Here is a 17,770-nt window from a genome sequence, read left to right as displayed (position 1 = left end):
AAAAGCTACTTATTTTTAACCAAAACACTCGTTTAAATTGAAGCCTATGATGCTTGTTCGTTATACATGTATACACGTCAGTTCTAATGTTTAGCGGTCCACTTCTCCGACTATGTTCAATTGCGGTCGTGATATTGAACATAATCAGCATCAGCAACATCATCATCATCATCAGCAGCAGCAGCATCGTCATCGTCGTCATCATTATCATCATCATCATTTTCATATGATACTTCACGTCTCTGAGACATATGTGGTTCCATTAGCTGAAATACAATAATGTTCTGTGAACAGCAGTATTTGGCATACGTACGTGGTTTTTAGTTGTGCGCTTGCGAACAACTAAGGTTAAGAGCAAATTTTGCAAGTCGGTCTGCTCTGGAATACGCTAAGAATAATAACCACCGCATATGCCTGTGCACACTGATTAGCCTGTTTATACTTCACCGCTGGTACACTGCAGACAGTGAGTGTGTATATGTAATCAATAGTTTTTAACAGCTTGTGCGACGACATTGGCAAGTTAGTCATTGAAATCTGTACATATTGGCTGCGTTGTGGGGAAAACGGGGCTTAATGCATGTCAAATAAGAGTGAACAACGTCAATTATACTTTACCGTACGATTATTAAACCTTTAACATAACATATTTTTCTTAATCTTCAACTTGTAAAAATTCCAAATTATGTTTATAATTTTCAAATACCCGTTATAATATATAAATGAAGCTTGAACTCTGTTATATATTGTTGGGACGCATTGGCAATGGCATGTATTAATATTATGTATTTGCCTATTGTTGAGATCGTGTACCTTCAACACGATGAACGAGAGGGCTTGTGTGCGTGATATTTCGTTTATGTTAATACGCCCAATATTTATAAGAACTTGTGGTTAACATGCCGTTTCCAAGACGAAAGGCGGGAGCAAGAATGCTAGTAACAAAGGCTCTTGAAAAGAAAAGACAGGAGTGTAAAAAGTTGCAGGCAAAACACCTTGAACTGAAAAAGAAATACAATACCAAAATGAGAGCAATTCAGAGAATGCATGTACAAATGCAACGTTCAGTGCTATCTATCGATACCCAGAACACCACTATGTCACCAAAAACTGTGACAAAGTATCAACTCCAAGATATGAGTTCTGCTTCTAAGATACCGCAAAATGTTAAACGTCAGCTACTCCCTGGAAAAACAGTATTAAGCGAAATTAGAGCAAGCAGAAACGATAAGTCCAAGTAGTCAAGTAGATCGCTGTCGACTCATAAGAAAATTCAGTCAGAACACAGGCCTAAGCCGCCAACGTATAACATTTACCTCAGCATGTAAGGTAAGAAGGCGACGAGAAATTGAAAAGTACCGCACATCGGTGATAGAATTCATGTCTTGAGATAACAACGCTACACAGAACCCGGGAGAGAAAGATAAACTCAAGTGCAAAGGTGAAACCCATCAGATAAGAACTCTCAACGACTACCTGAAAAACCTACATAGAAAATATATCGGTGAATATCCAGATGTAAAACTATCTTTGGCTTCGTTTTGTCGAATCAGACCAACCTACATCAACTTACGTCTTTTGCATATTGAAGTAGTTGTCTTTGTACAAAACACCAAAATGTTGCTGTATTTTTAAAAGCACTGATGTATTCTGGATTAGATATTCCATTCAATCTTTAAACATTTATCAAAGAGGAAAGTCATATGGGAACCGTGAGAATGAACATGCCATGGAAATTGAAATATGGTCAGTGGAAACGCTTTACGGTGGACGATAAAGGCAGAGCAAGGCTGGTGACAAAAATCGTTGCGATTGAACTGTCAAAATAAACTATTTTCCCAACATTTGAAAAAAATAGAATTGAAGAGTTTGTTGCTCATGTAGAAAGAGTGCGTAAACAGTATAATGAAATAAGAACACTAAAAGAAAATCTGGGAGCCAATGATGTACTTCTTCAAATGGACTTGTCAGAAAATTATACCTGTAGAAGTTTTGACGAGGTTCAGTATGCATATTGGTCTCAGTCTGCAGTAACGCTGCATCCTGTTGTTTAGTATTACAGGAGACAACCAGATAAACCACAAAAGTCTAGTCTTGGTTTGGGATGAAATGGAACATAATACAACAACGGTTCAATGTTTAATGGAAAAAATGTACCCGAGATCAAATCCAATGTTCCTGGGGTCAAAGCATTTCACTATTGGACAGATAGTCCTACAAGTCAATACCGAAATAAGTCAATTTTTCAAACAGTTGCCAACCATAAAGTTTTGTACGGAGTAAAAGCTTTTTGGAATTTTTTCGGGGCAGGTCATGGAAAGGGGCATTGCGATGGCCTCAATGGAACTACTAAACGGCTAGCTGACGAGGCTGTCCGAAGCGACCGTTATTAAAAATGCACATGACTTTTATGCCTGGGCTCAGTCGCCTTATTGCACAATGGCAAATGTCATATTTGTGTGTGTGTGTGTGTGTGTGTCATCATAAGAATGCCTAGTAGTAGCAAAACAGCAAATTCAATTGAAAACTATAAAAAGGCACCATGAAAATACACTCAGTAGTTGGCTAAGGTAATAACAAAGTCTTAGTAGGCAAAAAGAGTTGTTACTGCGAAAATTGTGTTGACGGTATCTATTACTGCCGTCATTGGCAACCACAAACTATAGTTGCGATCTCTACCAGCCAACACATTGACTCAGAGCAAGAAACTTCAATTCCAGTGTTAATACCCCCATTCCAGAGCCAAGCACTCTCATTCCAGAACCAGAGTCAGACAAACAAATTCCTACACCAGAAGCTCAGACGTGTCCATTTGAAGTTGGAAAATTTGTAGCGGCTAAGTATGGACATAAATGGTACGTTGACAAAATTTTACAGGTTGATACAGAAGACGAAGACAACAAAGTAACGTTTTTTTTTGCAACAATCAAAAGACCTGTTTCGCTGGCCAATAAAAGAGGACAAGATTTGGATTGATTGATCCACAGATGTAATATGCCAACTTTCGGTACCAGTGACCACTGGGCGACCACAACGAACGTTCAAATTGGCGGACGAGGACATTCAGCAAGTCAAGATTACATTTTCCGAATCACATTAAATACGTGTGCCTACAAATCGGCAAAATCTCTCATTCGTTTTTTACGTGTGCAAAACGCTTAAGTTTGCTTAAGTCAATCTGCATTACACGTGAAAGGTAAGTTACTTAAATTAAAAGTACCGATTTTGTGTCTTTCTAGAATTGTATACGAATTAATTTGATAATGAATCTTAATTGCTGTTTTATAATCATTCATTCTATGTGTTAGGTTTGTTCTTTTATCTAAATGATAGCGTAAGTTATTTGTTGAAAGGTTCGTTACCAAATAGTAGCAATGATTCCTTTTCTCATACTTATGTCATTAAATTGCTATTTAAGTTATATCAACATATTTTTGTTATGATGTGTTTTTGCAATAGTTGAACGACAAAACATATTGAACTTTTTCATATACCAGTTATCTAATAGAAATGTACAAATGTTATGTTACATTGTTAAGTTAATTAAAATCTTCGATGTGTTTATATTGTAATCAACATGAAAAAAGATGTAAGAATTTTTGTCCCACTTTATGATGTTCTGACATTTAATCATAATATGTTTTATAGCTTGAAATAAATGCTTTGTCGTTTGAAATCACTTAGTTGTAGTTATGTATTTAATAAGTAACAAACCTTTCAGAGGATTTTAGAATAATAATTTGGGATTCAATGTACAGACAAAATAGGAAGAACTAAATTGATGATCGAGATTTTTCATGAAACACTTATACACACATCGTACATTAAGCAATCTGACTTTTAAAATTGATATTGAAATACTGATACGCCGATACTAATTAATCATTTATTGTACAATTTAAATGAAAATGGGAGGTGGTCCTCCCCGGAAATTTATTAATCCTAAAACGCCTGTGGTGAGATTTAAAGTGTATCTAGACAAATAATATGGTAAGAAAATTTAAGACTTTGGTCTGTTTTTCTTTGAATGTCAGAGAACTAAATTTTGTTTATGTTCGGCATCAAGGGACCGAACCGGCCCGGATTGAGTCAATTGATCTGGATACGGGGGCAAGTGCTCCATTTTAAATTTCCGCGGTCGTAAACATCATTCGGAATGTTTCTTAAAAATCCAACGATAATCGATTACAACTTACTGTAGTGTTGAAAGGGAGACAAGTAGATCTACAGATCAATGTAAACTTGTAACAGCAAGTCACGTGACAAGAAGCGAGCCTGAATATATTCACATGGAAAGAAGTAGAGTTGATAATTGGAAGATATGCCATTTGAACACGACCAGAATCAATTGTCTGATGATTATGTCAATATGAAATGCAGATTTCTAACACCTTACCCCCATCAGGTTCAACATTTAATGCGTTTTCGAAGTTGAAGCATTTTGTTTTATGTTTCAAAAAAACTGTAGGCCCGGGCAAGCTGTGCCTATTATAGCAGCTACGCCCCTGTCGGCATGAGTTATACGAACGATGGCAAAGGCCGTGTTACACGTCTGATGTAGGACCGGTGTACATACTGATCTCCGGCCGCATTGTATATTATATGAACATATTATCGATTTGTCGTATGCATATAATTTACTGAACATAATAGTTGTAAATATCTTAAGAGTGCTTGTACATTTTACATGAATTTAATTTAAACTGTTCAACCAGTATATCAACTAGTTTAAACTATGATTTGGGGGATGTTCAAGTACCATGTCTTCTGAACTTGTATCCTAGTTTGTTATTCATCGACGTGTTATTGTTCGTTAAGTTAATAGGGTAATACAGACTCCGTTAACTTTGGGTTTCAATAAATAAAACATGTTTTTAATATATTCATTTCAAGCCTCGGCAATTTAAAATGTATTCACTAGAGAGTCAGATAAAAAAACTTGTTTTTCAGTAATACGAAGCAGCAACAACCTTGAAAGTTAATTCGTTTTTAAAGTACAAATGCAATACATCGAAACGACTGAGACGATTGCAGTCTTGCAAAACGTGTAGCGTTGCAAAACGTGAACTTGTATTGACTAAAAGTGCATAGCCCATGCAGGGAAATCATGAAAACAAATTTAAAACGAGAGTATGTTTTCGTCTTATCGGTTCGTTGTGCAGCATGTACGCAGTCGTGAACTAGCTGCTTATGTAGGCTTACCACAAATGTTATATCATTACGATTGATGAGTTTAGCGTTTGAATGTTCAATAATATTTAATTTGACAGGTCGATGTAATGGTGTCGCGTACGAATATAAATAAGTATTAGGATACAGCGAACATGCTACCAAACAGAGGTAAATTGTTGAAGGTGGCGTCTCGGCGTTTAATGCCAGACAAGAAAATGTCAATTAAGGTGTAACGGATGTTACGGATTCATTACTCAGAAAATATAATTGAGGAAAATTAGTATTGCAAATGATGTTCTAAGTCCTCCACTGCAAAGTTATATCTTAATAAAGTTTGACCCTGTGAATTGCAGTCCCGATACAATACTAAACAGTTTCTTTACACATTATCACATATACCAAAAGAATAAAATACCATATATCTTATTTAAACATACGCAGGTATATTATGTCATTGGTCTCTTTTTTTGGCTTAAAAGTTGTAATTAGAATTGAAATCGCAGGATTTTCTTTCGAGGCTACAAATCACTTCCTAAAAATCCCCATAATTTAATGCTCTATGATGGCCTCTACAATCCTTTTAGTCTCACCATAATGCTAATTGATCAAGTTATTTGCGTCTTCCATGAGTCCTTTACATACCAAACTAACATATTCTACAATATAGTGGTAATTAAATAATGCTGCATGACTTTTTTAAGATTTAAAAGTACATTAAAGAAAGTACTCTTGTATAGATCTGTTCAAACTCACATTTATGTCTCAACTAAAAACTAGAAGTATCCGTTTAGGTAAAGAATACCATTAAAATACGACATTCGACATACCGAGAAGATTAAGTCGTGGTATAACATTCGGATATTAAAAATGACTTTAAAATCCGGTTTTGTAACTTAAAGTACACGCATGGCGTCTATCGGGCTCCTGAACACATGAAAAGCCATCATGATTATTATTGACACCCATAATATAATGTAACCATTAAAACATGAACATCAATTAACAGAAAATGCTAATTCCTAACCATTCAAGCGTGAATGAGCAGAGACTGATTGATCGTGTTTTGCATAAAGCTTCAATATGTTGTTGATTTTATTTTATTTCGTCTAGGCATCAAGTGAAATTAAATCATAATTATATATGGGTAAATTATGTATTGGATATACATATCCAAACACATCTTCCGATGTCGATATAAAGTTTCAGCAGCTCATTTGCTTAATGGGACCTCTCCAATTCGGAAACAATATAATTTCAAGATCAGATTTCATAGATTTAAAAAACGACAGTATGCATTATAATAAAAAAACAACATAACACTAAATTACTATAATATATAAATATCCACTTCGTTGATGAGTAATAAGCAATCGATGAATTACAAAACGTTGAAAACTATATATACCGATGAATCTTGAACCATGTTTTTACTTACATAAACAGTATGATGTTTCACAACTTGGTCTGTTGGAGCGTCAAAATTGCTCCTGGTTTAAAAATTGTTGTCTTGGTATAATAATTAAAGGGACCTTTTCACAGAGAATGCCGTGTATTGAAATGTGTCATCAAATGCTTTCTATTGATAAATGTGAACAATGGATCTAAAAAGCTCCAGTAAAAAAGCAAGAATAACATTAAAGGGGCCTATTCACGTTTTGGTAAATTGACAAAATAAAAATAAAAATGTTTCAATTCGTAAATTTTCGTTGGAGTTATGATATGTGTGAGGAAATAGTAATACTGAACATTTACCATGCTCTAAAATAGCCATTATATGCATCTTATGACGATTTGAAAACCTGAAAATCATAAAGCGTTGCAACGCGAAACGATTGAATAATTTAGAAAGTTCTGTTGTTGTCGAGAATTGTTTATATAAAGTAAAAAAAAAATGCATCCCCTCATAGCATGAGAACGGATGACCGAGCGGTCAAAGCGGTAGACTTTTACTCCAGGACTCCAGGGGTGAGTAGTTCGAGCCCGGTTGAGGGTTACTTTTTTTCTTTTTTTTATTGTTTTAGTGTTGTTTGTTTACTGGAGATTTTTAGGTCCAGTGTTTATATTTATCAAAATAAAGCAAATAAATGACAAACTTCAATAAATGCCAAAATCTGTGAAAACGCCCCTTTAAGGAAAGGCAAAAGTAACCCTCAACTGGGCTCGATTCACCTGGATTAAAAGTCTATCACTTACATCACTCGGCCATCCGTGCTCATACAATGCGATATACATTTTATACTTTATATAAGCAATCCTCGTACCATCATAAACGACAACAACACAACTCTCTAAATTATTCAATCGTTTCGCGCTTTATAATTTTCAGGTTTTGAAATCGTCAAAAATGCATATAATGGATATTTTAGAGCATGGTAAATGTTCAGTATTACTGGTTCCTCACAAATATCATAACAACAACGAAAGTTTGCGATTCTGAAAAAAAAAATGTCAATTTACCAAACCGTAAAAAGGCGACTTTAATATAGTTGTTCATATGAACAGATGGTGTAAGCACTCACGCATGTATACTTTTCGAGCTGTATGCCGCAAACGTGCAACAGACAACAAAAAAACATCAATCAAAATAAGTTTTTTTAATTTTAATAGAGGCTAGCATTTTCGGATTTGTCGAAGAGTTGCTAGTTCGTGAACCAACGCGTGCTTTTACGATTAATTACGCGATAAATCACGGGAGAAAACGTGCAAGTGCAAAACAAAAGGTACGAATTTTTACATAAAATGTACAGCATAATGTCAATTAATCTGTTTCGTAAAATCCCATAATTATGAAACATTTGAAAGTAGTAGATGTTATCCCAATTTGCTTATAAGTTCATATAAGCATAGGGAAGACGCAATTAAAGTTTTGAATAAACTGTCTTAATAATTTTAATCTAGCACGCACGCCAACGCACGTGGAGTCTAACACAAGCGGATGTATTGTATTGCGTTTTGAATGGAAAATCGTGATAAAACATGTCTTAAGACAAAATTATATGAATGTATCCGGTTATTAATGTGCCGGTTGTAAAACATGAAATCTACGAAAATTATACGTCAGCGTTCTATGTATGTGGGCATTCTATTTTTGTTTAAAGAAGCTATGAATACTGAGTTAAATATAACAGGTTTGTCTAATTTCTGCCATTGATAGGTAGACTTTTTCTACATTTCTCGTGCATTAAGTACAGCTTTCCCTGAACGCGGGTCAATTAAAAATAGAATTAAGCATGACGAGAAGGTCTCTGGCAACATAATTGAAATATGGTTTATGCAAGGCAAAACATTACTCACGAGACTTCGTCATCCTCATTGTGACTATGGTCCCCAAGTCATACATCAAAGAGAAATAGTATGGTATTTAGTTACTTGGTATACATGAAATGAGCCTAGCACTGGGAAAACAGGGCTTAATACATATGCGTAAAGTTTCGTCCCAGATAAGCCTGTTCACTCCGCACAGTTTAATCTGTAACGATCTGTAACTAATAATCTGTAACTTTCCGCATTTAAGATATACTTCGTTTTGAAAGGAAATATCTTTTTAGCTAACATCGAATTACGGCGGAAAGTGCATCTGCATTAAGCCCCATTTTCCCAGCGCGATGTTCAGTTGTATTAGTGAGATCGTTTCATTCTGCTCCTGGTAAAAGACGTTGATATAAACATTTAAGGTTTATAAAAATTAACATTTGTTCTGTTGTTCTGTTTGCAACATTGTAACATGTCCGTATTCATTTCCTGTTGATATGTTAAAATAAACAATGAATACGTCTTATGAAAACATGGCATGTTATTTAGCTTTCACGTATATCTCCATATTTTATCCAATGGTATGTTTGGATGTTAATTTCTTTAATTTTCAATTGCATCTCAATAGATCCAAGCTATTATAAAATTACCGAAAGCTTTAGTAAATTATGTTATTTCTTAAAGCAGTTTAAACATATTATGTACGGCAACTGATATAAATATGTTCCTCGTTCTTGGACAACGGGGCTAAGTTCATGTGCGTACAGTTTTGTTCCAGATTAGCCAGTGAAGTCTGCACAATCTAATCAGGGACGACACTTTTCGCATACACAGGATTTTCGTAAAGAAGAGACATCGCTTAAACAAACAAAAATGATAAGTCCGCATAGCCCAATGAGTGACGACACTTTCCGCTTTTACGGAAGAACTTTTGTCTTTTTAAGGCTCGGGCGTTGCATATGCGAGATTTTTCTGCAACTTCTAGTTACTTACTTCAAAAATCGAATTTAAGAAAATTCGATAAAGAACCTTCTTTGGTTTAAATTCATGTTAGCCGCATTCGGGGACATCAAGGCGTAAAGCCTAGCGTAGTGCCGTCTAATATTGTACCGAGAATTCCAGGCAGGCTAATCAGGGACGACACTTTCCGCTTTATGGATTTTCTGTTTAAAGGAGTTCTTTTCTAGGGGGAAATCCAGTCTAGGCGGAGTTTCGTCCCTGATAAGCCTGTACAGACTACACATGGTAATCTGGGACGACACTTTATGCACATGCGTTAAACCCACTTTTCACAGAGCATGGCTTATATCGTTAGTGTAAGAGCTGCATATTCTTACTGCATCACAAAATACGTGTCTTTTTATACCACACTTGAACAGTTACTTATTGATGAAGTGGTATGTATTGTTTACCATAGAATGCAAAAACTATAAATCAAATATTTATTACAGTTTAACATCAAAATCCATATAAAAGACGTTCTATATACACGTATTAACATTTCAACAAATGTATGAAGATTTGTTCATCAGTTACTAATAATCGGTCCTGGGTATTTTTGGTACATCCACACAATAATTGAAAGTTTTCCTTAAATGCCTGTGAAACTTGACATATTTTGACATGAAAAATCCTTTAAAAAATCAAGATCTGTCCAAACACATGAGAGTGCTCGGTTTTTCTCGTCTTTGATAGAGTAAGTACATTTTATGTCATATACCTGATAAAATGTCAACAAAGACAAATTTGAAGTTGAATAGCTGTATTACTTTCGTGGCATATGATAAAATGATATGTTAACTCAAAGCTTTTTTTTTCTTTATCAAAACACTAATGTTTCCATTCAAAGAAACTATTTACCAGTAAATTTAGTTGAATTTAATTTAGTTTAATAGCTTGTATGTGCGATAGGTACCTATACACAGCATTATATCACAATTCCTCCATCCAAACTTAATTTATTAAGTGGAAACCATTTGTGAATTTTAAGTAACAACGATCTTGGCCCCAAATGCAATCCCACCCAAAGTCTGCATATAAGATACAAAATGAAAAAATACAGCATAATACCTCTATCGAGAAGTAGATGTCATTGAAACACAATTGCAGCCAAATATCACTATCATAGCTGAAGTTATTGAGCAAAAACTTACCATCTATTTTAAGCAAGATTAACCTAACTAGCCCGAAATGCAACCATATGCTAGGCCTGCAAGTCAGCTAAAGATAGTTGCTGCACGCAAACACTTACCTGAATTTCTTAAGTACAACAATTACAACAAGGGGCATAATTCTGCTAAATTACAGCTCAGACACATGGTTCTTATTCAGTGACCTCACACGATGATCTCCTGAAGAATTGTGTGTGATGTTTCAATTGAATATCAGTAGAAGTTACAGAGATATGTACTTAAACAGATGGGATGTAGTGGACACTTGTTCATAATTTTATTTAATCGATCCTCAAAAAGTTGTAATTCTGTTGCTCTGGTCTCTCTCATACAATTCAGTAATTAAATGGTAATTAAATTGAATGTGTTTTAATTCCCTTTTATTATTGTTAAAGTTGAGTTGCAATGCTATGAGGTTAAAATTTATTTACACTTATATGTATAATTAATATTGCTGGTCCAAGTGTGTGGTTGAGCACTCTATAACCGGTTTAAACCCCCAGTGCTTTGAATCGACCGTTCCAAGGCGGTGACACCGGCTCTATTCTACTATGTATATTCTATTCTACTATGTGTGTATGTTGTTTATTTTTTTGTGCTGTTTCCTACTGTTTTGGCAATTGGTCACTTGCCTTAAATAAAGGACCAATAAATTGTGTAAGAAGAATGCAACATTGCTCCAGCAGCTGGAGTTTCTCTTCTTTTTATTGTTACATGCACATGTTTAAACTAATTTCAAACTGCACATAAACATGAAACGTGACTTTACAAGGTACAAAAGAAGGCATAACCATGCTAAAAGGTTGGTCAAAGTTATAGTCCTATGTAAGTGACAGTTTATCAAAACCTTAAACGCATATGCACAGTTTGATTTCAATATGTGTAGTACTCGTGAAGATATCAAGTTGTTGCTAAAAAAAATATACAAAAGAGGCATAATACTGCTAAGAATTTAGTACATTATTGAGTGATTTCCCATGATGATCCCAAAGACATGTGTATTTTCAATTTCTGTAGCAGTTTAAGATATATGTACTAGTTGCACGCAAATTTGAAATATACTTTAAATTTCCATGCAAAACTTCAACATACTTTTTTGAGAACAAAGAGTGGTATAGCCCTGCTAATAAGCTGGTCACGGTGGTGTTATCGATATGGTGTCCGCCTAGCGACCTGGACGTCATGGGTTCAATTCCCTCTGATAGAGCATTCTTTAGATCTCCCCCACCCCCCCAAAGAGATAGTTTTACCAACAATATGCATATTCTAAGTGAAACACGGGTCATAATTCTTACCAAATGCTTGATACAGTCCTGACGTGTTGTTGCTGTCAAGAGTAACGAAGAAGTAAGTTATTCTGGAACTTACAGTGCCATGGGAAGAGCGAATTGAGGAGGCACACGAGAGAAAGAAGGCCAAAAACCAGCGTATTCGATGAGTGCCGACGACAGGGATGGAAGACCTTCGCCTCCCTATTGAGGTTGGCAGTCGGGTCGTTGCCAGGCAGTCACTCTTGAAGGCCTACGGAGTACTGGGCATTACTGGAATGGCAAGGAGACGGGCAATAGAATATGTCTGCAGGCAAGCAAAATCAGCCTCAAAATGGTTATGGCAGATAAAAGAGCAGCAGCGGACAGCTAATCAGCCTCTGGTCGATGTTTGATCACCCTTGGTCGGTGCATCTCCGAAAGATGTCGTGGATAGCGCCGAAATATCGAATATAGGAAGACTCCGCCTGTAGAAGAGACTTATGCATGAAATAATCCATAGTTTATAGGTAATTGTATAGTAATATGTTTCAGAATTTGTATCATATGATGGGAACCACTTTATAGATGCCTTATACATGTTTTATTATCCAGAAAAACACGGGTATGTGTGTGATAGAAAAGAAGAAAATGTATATATCTTTTAAATACATAAATTTCTTTCATTGTGTTTATTAATATTTGAAGTATTTTTGCAAACAACAGTCATGCAAAAATATTGCTGAAAGTATGAAGTATGAATAATGTATACGTGTTTAATGTTTAAATAGTATGCGTGTGATTGTGTTAAGCATACGGTAAACATACGTATATAGTCATTTAACTCTTTTCAATTAGACTTTCTGTCTTTATATTGCACACCTCTTGCTTCATTTTCGCTTTTATATGAAGCTTATTTAAGTTGTTAAGTGAAACTGTGAGATGTACAACTACACTGTCTGACAAAATATCATTGCTTCCATTGTATTCTTGAATGCTTAAATGAAGATTGCTTACACAACTATAAGAATTAGTAGCATGCTTGACAAATTTTTCTTTTCTCTTGCATCTTTTACATAATCATAATGATAATACAAAATAAAAACTAATACAATAGTATTCATGCAAAACATTAACAATTGTTTATGCCCCCGGATTGATAGATCGGGGGTATATCGTTTTTGGCCTGTCTTTAGCCAATATTAAAGTTTCGTCATAACTTATGGCATATTTAAGATAGCAACTTCATAGTTGGCATGCATGTGTATCTCGTGGAGCTGCACATTTTGAATAGTGAAAGGTCAAGGTCATCATTCAAGGTCAAAGGTAAAAAAAATCGAAGCGGCGCAATAGGGGCCATTGTGTTTCTGACAACACATCTCTTGTTGTTTTTTTTCATCTATACACCATAAATGTTGTGGGTTTTTTCAACACAAAATTACATGCATTAGATAGCTAATCTTATATGTATTGCATATGTAATTCTGTTCATTTCTGATTGTATTACATGCTTGTGTTATTGTTCATAATTGTATATTCATTCTCGAAATAAAATGTGTTAAAAAATATATATATAGAAACTCATGAAACGTTGCAGCCTTTGTTTTAAGATACCTTATACGTTCGCAAAAGCCCACCAGTGAAATTTACGTGAAATATAATTTTAAATGCTATATGTTGACGCAAGTTAGAAATCTTTAAGGATTGTTACGATGATTGTGTTGATGATATTAGTGTACTCAATAGTTTAAGGTGATGGTTGTTAGTAGAATCAAGTGCGTCCCGTGGCGAAGGAAAGGTCTTGGCTCTCCCTTTGGTGTGTTTCTATGGTCAACTTTTAATGTTTTGCGTATACTTATTACTTGTTTGACTGTCTTTAAGTTTATTGTGTACGCCAATATTCAAATGTCAATAACTTGTACTTTGGTCAACCAGATGAAGGGGCTTAACTTATGTTCGCTCTTTCAAATGAGTTTTGAATTATCTCCCTTAATGCAACACAAATGTTTTTACAATGGAGAACTCGTTAAAAAGGCTTTAAAATATGTATCTAAATATACCCTAAATATATTGTTTATAGAAGCAATATTTATTATAAAATGTGTATTTTCCCTTTGTGATTACTTTGCCTATTGTTATTTTGGCTTGTGTATGTTCAGACCTAAGATTTTAATATATACTGTACATCAAACCTATGATATATTTTTTCTCAAATGAACCTTCTTTACTAAAGTTTTATCTTTTTTAATTGTGTACCTACATTCTTCTTATAAGAATATATATGTTGAGATTATACTTACTTTTAAAAACCTACTTTATAAAGCCCTAAGTTATTTCGCATTATTAACATGAGTATTGCTAAGTAAGACTACCAGACCTATGAACAAATCAAACGTAAATCCATTCTGTAAAAATCAAAATGGGTACACATCATAATACTGTTTTGTTCACAAACGAAATGGGTGGGATATTCATATTACCCCCTTCTGAAGGTCGTTGTAGACTTGATGTTTAAACCACAATACACATAATCCCTCTTCAGCAAGCCTCGCCGTGAAAACCTGTTTTAAATTTGTCGATTACAAGTTAGTACACAGATACAAAAACCTATTTTTGTCTAATCTCTATCACACGCCAAGAACTGCCAAGCATAAAAGCAAATCTGATCGTCCCCAAAGAGTTCCAAGTCTGGAATGTGTTTTACGACCATTCTTTCACTTTGACCTGCATGTGTGAATTTCAATCTTAAGGCTTAGGACAAGAGGGATTTGTGCAAAAAGTTGTATACACATGGTTAATTTGAAATTATCTGATACAATGAGTAATAGTAATAACAAGATGTCAGGTCAGACATTCGTATAAAGACATAATAGAAACTGTCTGCATGTCCTCGCTCACATTAATTTTGACCATCATACTGTTGAAATAATCAAGTGCAATACATACTCTACTATATCGCTGACTTAAACGGAATAATTAAGAAACATGCATCATACTTAGTATGCCCAGCTCCAAGAAGGCTACAAAACACTTGCGTTATATAAATAATAATTAAAAAACAAATATCTACCCTTCTCACTACCCGGTCTAACCCGAAACTAAATAATATGTCGTAACTTAAAGTGTTATGTGCAATTTAAGGTATACTACTAGAAAGTATCACTGATAATCACGGTTAAGAAAAGTAGGTGAATCTTGCAACCGTGGGTATAGTATGTTTCTTTGTATGATAAATAACCTGTTTGAACATGTAGTTTACGTTAAGGCAACACTTACACCAGTAAACCTTAACCAGATGAAGAAACATCACAAAACTTTAAAACGTTCAAAATTTAATTGATTTAGCATCCGGTCTATTAAAAATAATGTCATTTAGATTAGCCTTTCATGCACAACAATGATGTACTTTTATTTTCAACTTTTTTCCTCATCATCACGTAAATGTCACACGCGAAGGGGGTTATTTTTTAATTGAGCAAACACGCGCTACTTGTGTCGAAAGTGAGGACAACATGTATTAGGACCGCAGATCAGGAAAGTTTCCCTGTAAATGGAGTTAATTATTTAATATAAATGATAGCTGGCATGTAATAAAGAATGAAATTTTGATTGTATTACCTAACCTTTTGAAATGTTGTTCTTTTGAAAAGACGCACTTTATTATAACCTATAAATAAATGTTAAAATTTTTCTTAGACAACATGCACAAGCGGTTTGAATTTTGCATGAATTTATCATTTATTCATTCCCGTTCTCGTGAATATTATTAGCAAATAAACAACAATGAGGACTTATTATAATTATTTTTTTAGTTTAAGAATGTATACACTGTGGAAACTGATCAATTTGCAGTGGTTTACGCTCGATGCATTCTCTTTAAAAAACCTACTAAGTCGCTCGCGTTAAAACATAAAACCCTGCTCAATCCGGTTCTTTCTCACGTAATATGTTACCTGAGCGGGAATGCCGTATCTAAAATAATTGCGGTAAAGTATGTCAACTTGTTTTCTCTGAATGCGAGTGACGTGTTTTAAAGCAGGTGTTATTGTAACGAATATTTTGTATCCATTCGTACGTGCTTAAAGTTAGGTGGGTTTTTTGGTCATGAGAAAAGCACATGAAAAGGTAACAGACTGTGACAGAATACACTTCATATGTAATGAATCGAACTGTCGACCTTGTGTCGTACAATAATATTTGATTCTAGTGGATGTTATTGTTGAAATTAATGTTGTGTAACGTATGATCCATTTGTGCAAAGTGGTGTAACGTATGATCAATATGTGCAAATCTCTTCCATTTCAACAGATAATTTATCACATATTCTATTTTTGCAGATTTGCAAATTTTATTTTCATATTTCAAATATTCGGAATTAAACAACACCTATTTCACCACTAAGCACCGTCCTTGTAGTGTGTGTTTGTTATGTATATGCATATATATATAGTTATATCGGTCGCTGCAGTATTCAGTCCATCTGTTCAGGACTTCAACACTCTCGTTCAGCTTGTTTCCCGTTAGCGTCTGCTTTAAAACCGGATTTGGGCTGAGTGGTCTAAGTTTCTTGAACGTGCAGTAAGCCTTCTTAACGCTGATTGTGGTAATCTCTCTGTCAATGTTCTTAGTTTGATCCTCAATCCCCTACTCCTTGGTCAATTGTATCTTCTTCTGCACCTCTCCATTCGCTTTCTGATACTCACTTATGGCTTGTGTACTTCTCATGCCTCAGCTTTCTTCTCATGAGCACACTGATAGTATATATTAGTGACAGATGAATTTGAAGAATAAGAGGTTCATACTGAAGTATACGAATGCTTATCTATTTATATATAGTCCACGTTCAATATGTTTAACCTTTTGAAAGATGTAAACGTAGATAAATCAATAATATTTTTATAGTTTCTATAAATGTTCAAACAGTTACTTTTGGAAATATTTTCTGAAACGAGGAAAAAATCATTTGTAAGTGTCCGAACATTTAGAATAATGACAGCAGTTGTTGTTTTGTAAACCCTGAAATTCATATTTAAATTAATGAGGTTTATCTCCTCATATAAGGAAAGAGAACCAACTTGCTCTCCATCGATCCCTGTGTTTTGTAATTATTGTTGCAGCATACACTCTATAGCTCGTGTCTGTCTGTCTGTCTGTCTGTCTGTCTGTCTGTCTGTCTGTCTGTCTGTCTGACTGTCTGTCTGTCTGTCTGTCTGTCTGTCTGTCTGTCTGTCTGTCTGTCTGTCTGTCTGTCTGTCTGTCTGTCTGTCTGTCTGTCTGTCTGTCTGTCTGTCTGTCTGACTGTCTGTCTGTCTGTCTGTCTGTCTTTCTGTCTGTCTGTCTGTCTGTCTGTATGTCTGCATGCCTGCCTGCCTGTCTGTCTGTCTGTCGGTCTGTATGTGTGTATGTATGTGTGTGTGTCTGTCTGTATGTGTGTGTCTGTCTGTCTGTCTGTGTGGCTGTATGTGTGTCTGTCTGTGTGTATGTCTGTCTGCCAGTCTGTATGCATGTCTGTCTGTCTGCCTGTTTGTCTGTATGTTTGTGTGTCTGTGTGTCTGTCTGTGTGTTTGTCTTTATGTGTGTCTGTCTATCTGTGTGACGGTCTGCCTGCCTGCCTTCCCGTGTGTGTGTATGCCTGCCTGCCTGTCTGTATGCATGTCTGTCTGTCTGCCTGTTTGTCTGTATGTTTGTGTGTCTGTGTGTCTGTCTGTGTGTTTGTCTTTATGTGTGTCTGTCTATCTGTGTGACGGTCTGCCTGCCTGCCTTCCCGTGTGTATGTATCCCTGCCTGCCTGCCTGTATGTCTGTCTGTCGGTCTGTCTGTCTTTCTGAATGTCTTTCTGTCTGTCTCTCTGTCTGTCTGTCTGTCTATCTGATTCTCTGTCTCTCTGTGTGTCTCACTGTCTGTCTGTCTGCCTGCCTGCCTGTCTGC

This window comes from Dreissena polymorpha, chromosome 1 (genome assembly GCF_020536995.1).
Source record: "Dreissena polymorpha isolate Duluth1 chromosome 1, UMN_Dpol_1.0, whole genome shotgun sequence".
Lineage (NCBI taxonomy): Eukaryota > Metazoa > Mollusca > Bivalvia > Myida > Dreissenidae > Dreissena > Dreissena polymorpha.
The sequence above is the reverse complement of the archived record's forward strand: the minus strand, read 5'-3'. Positions refer to the sequence as shown.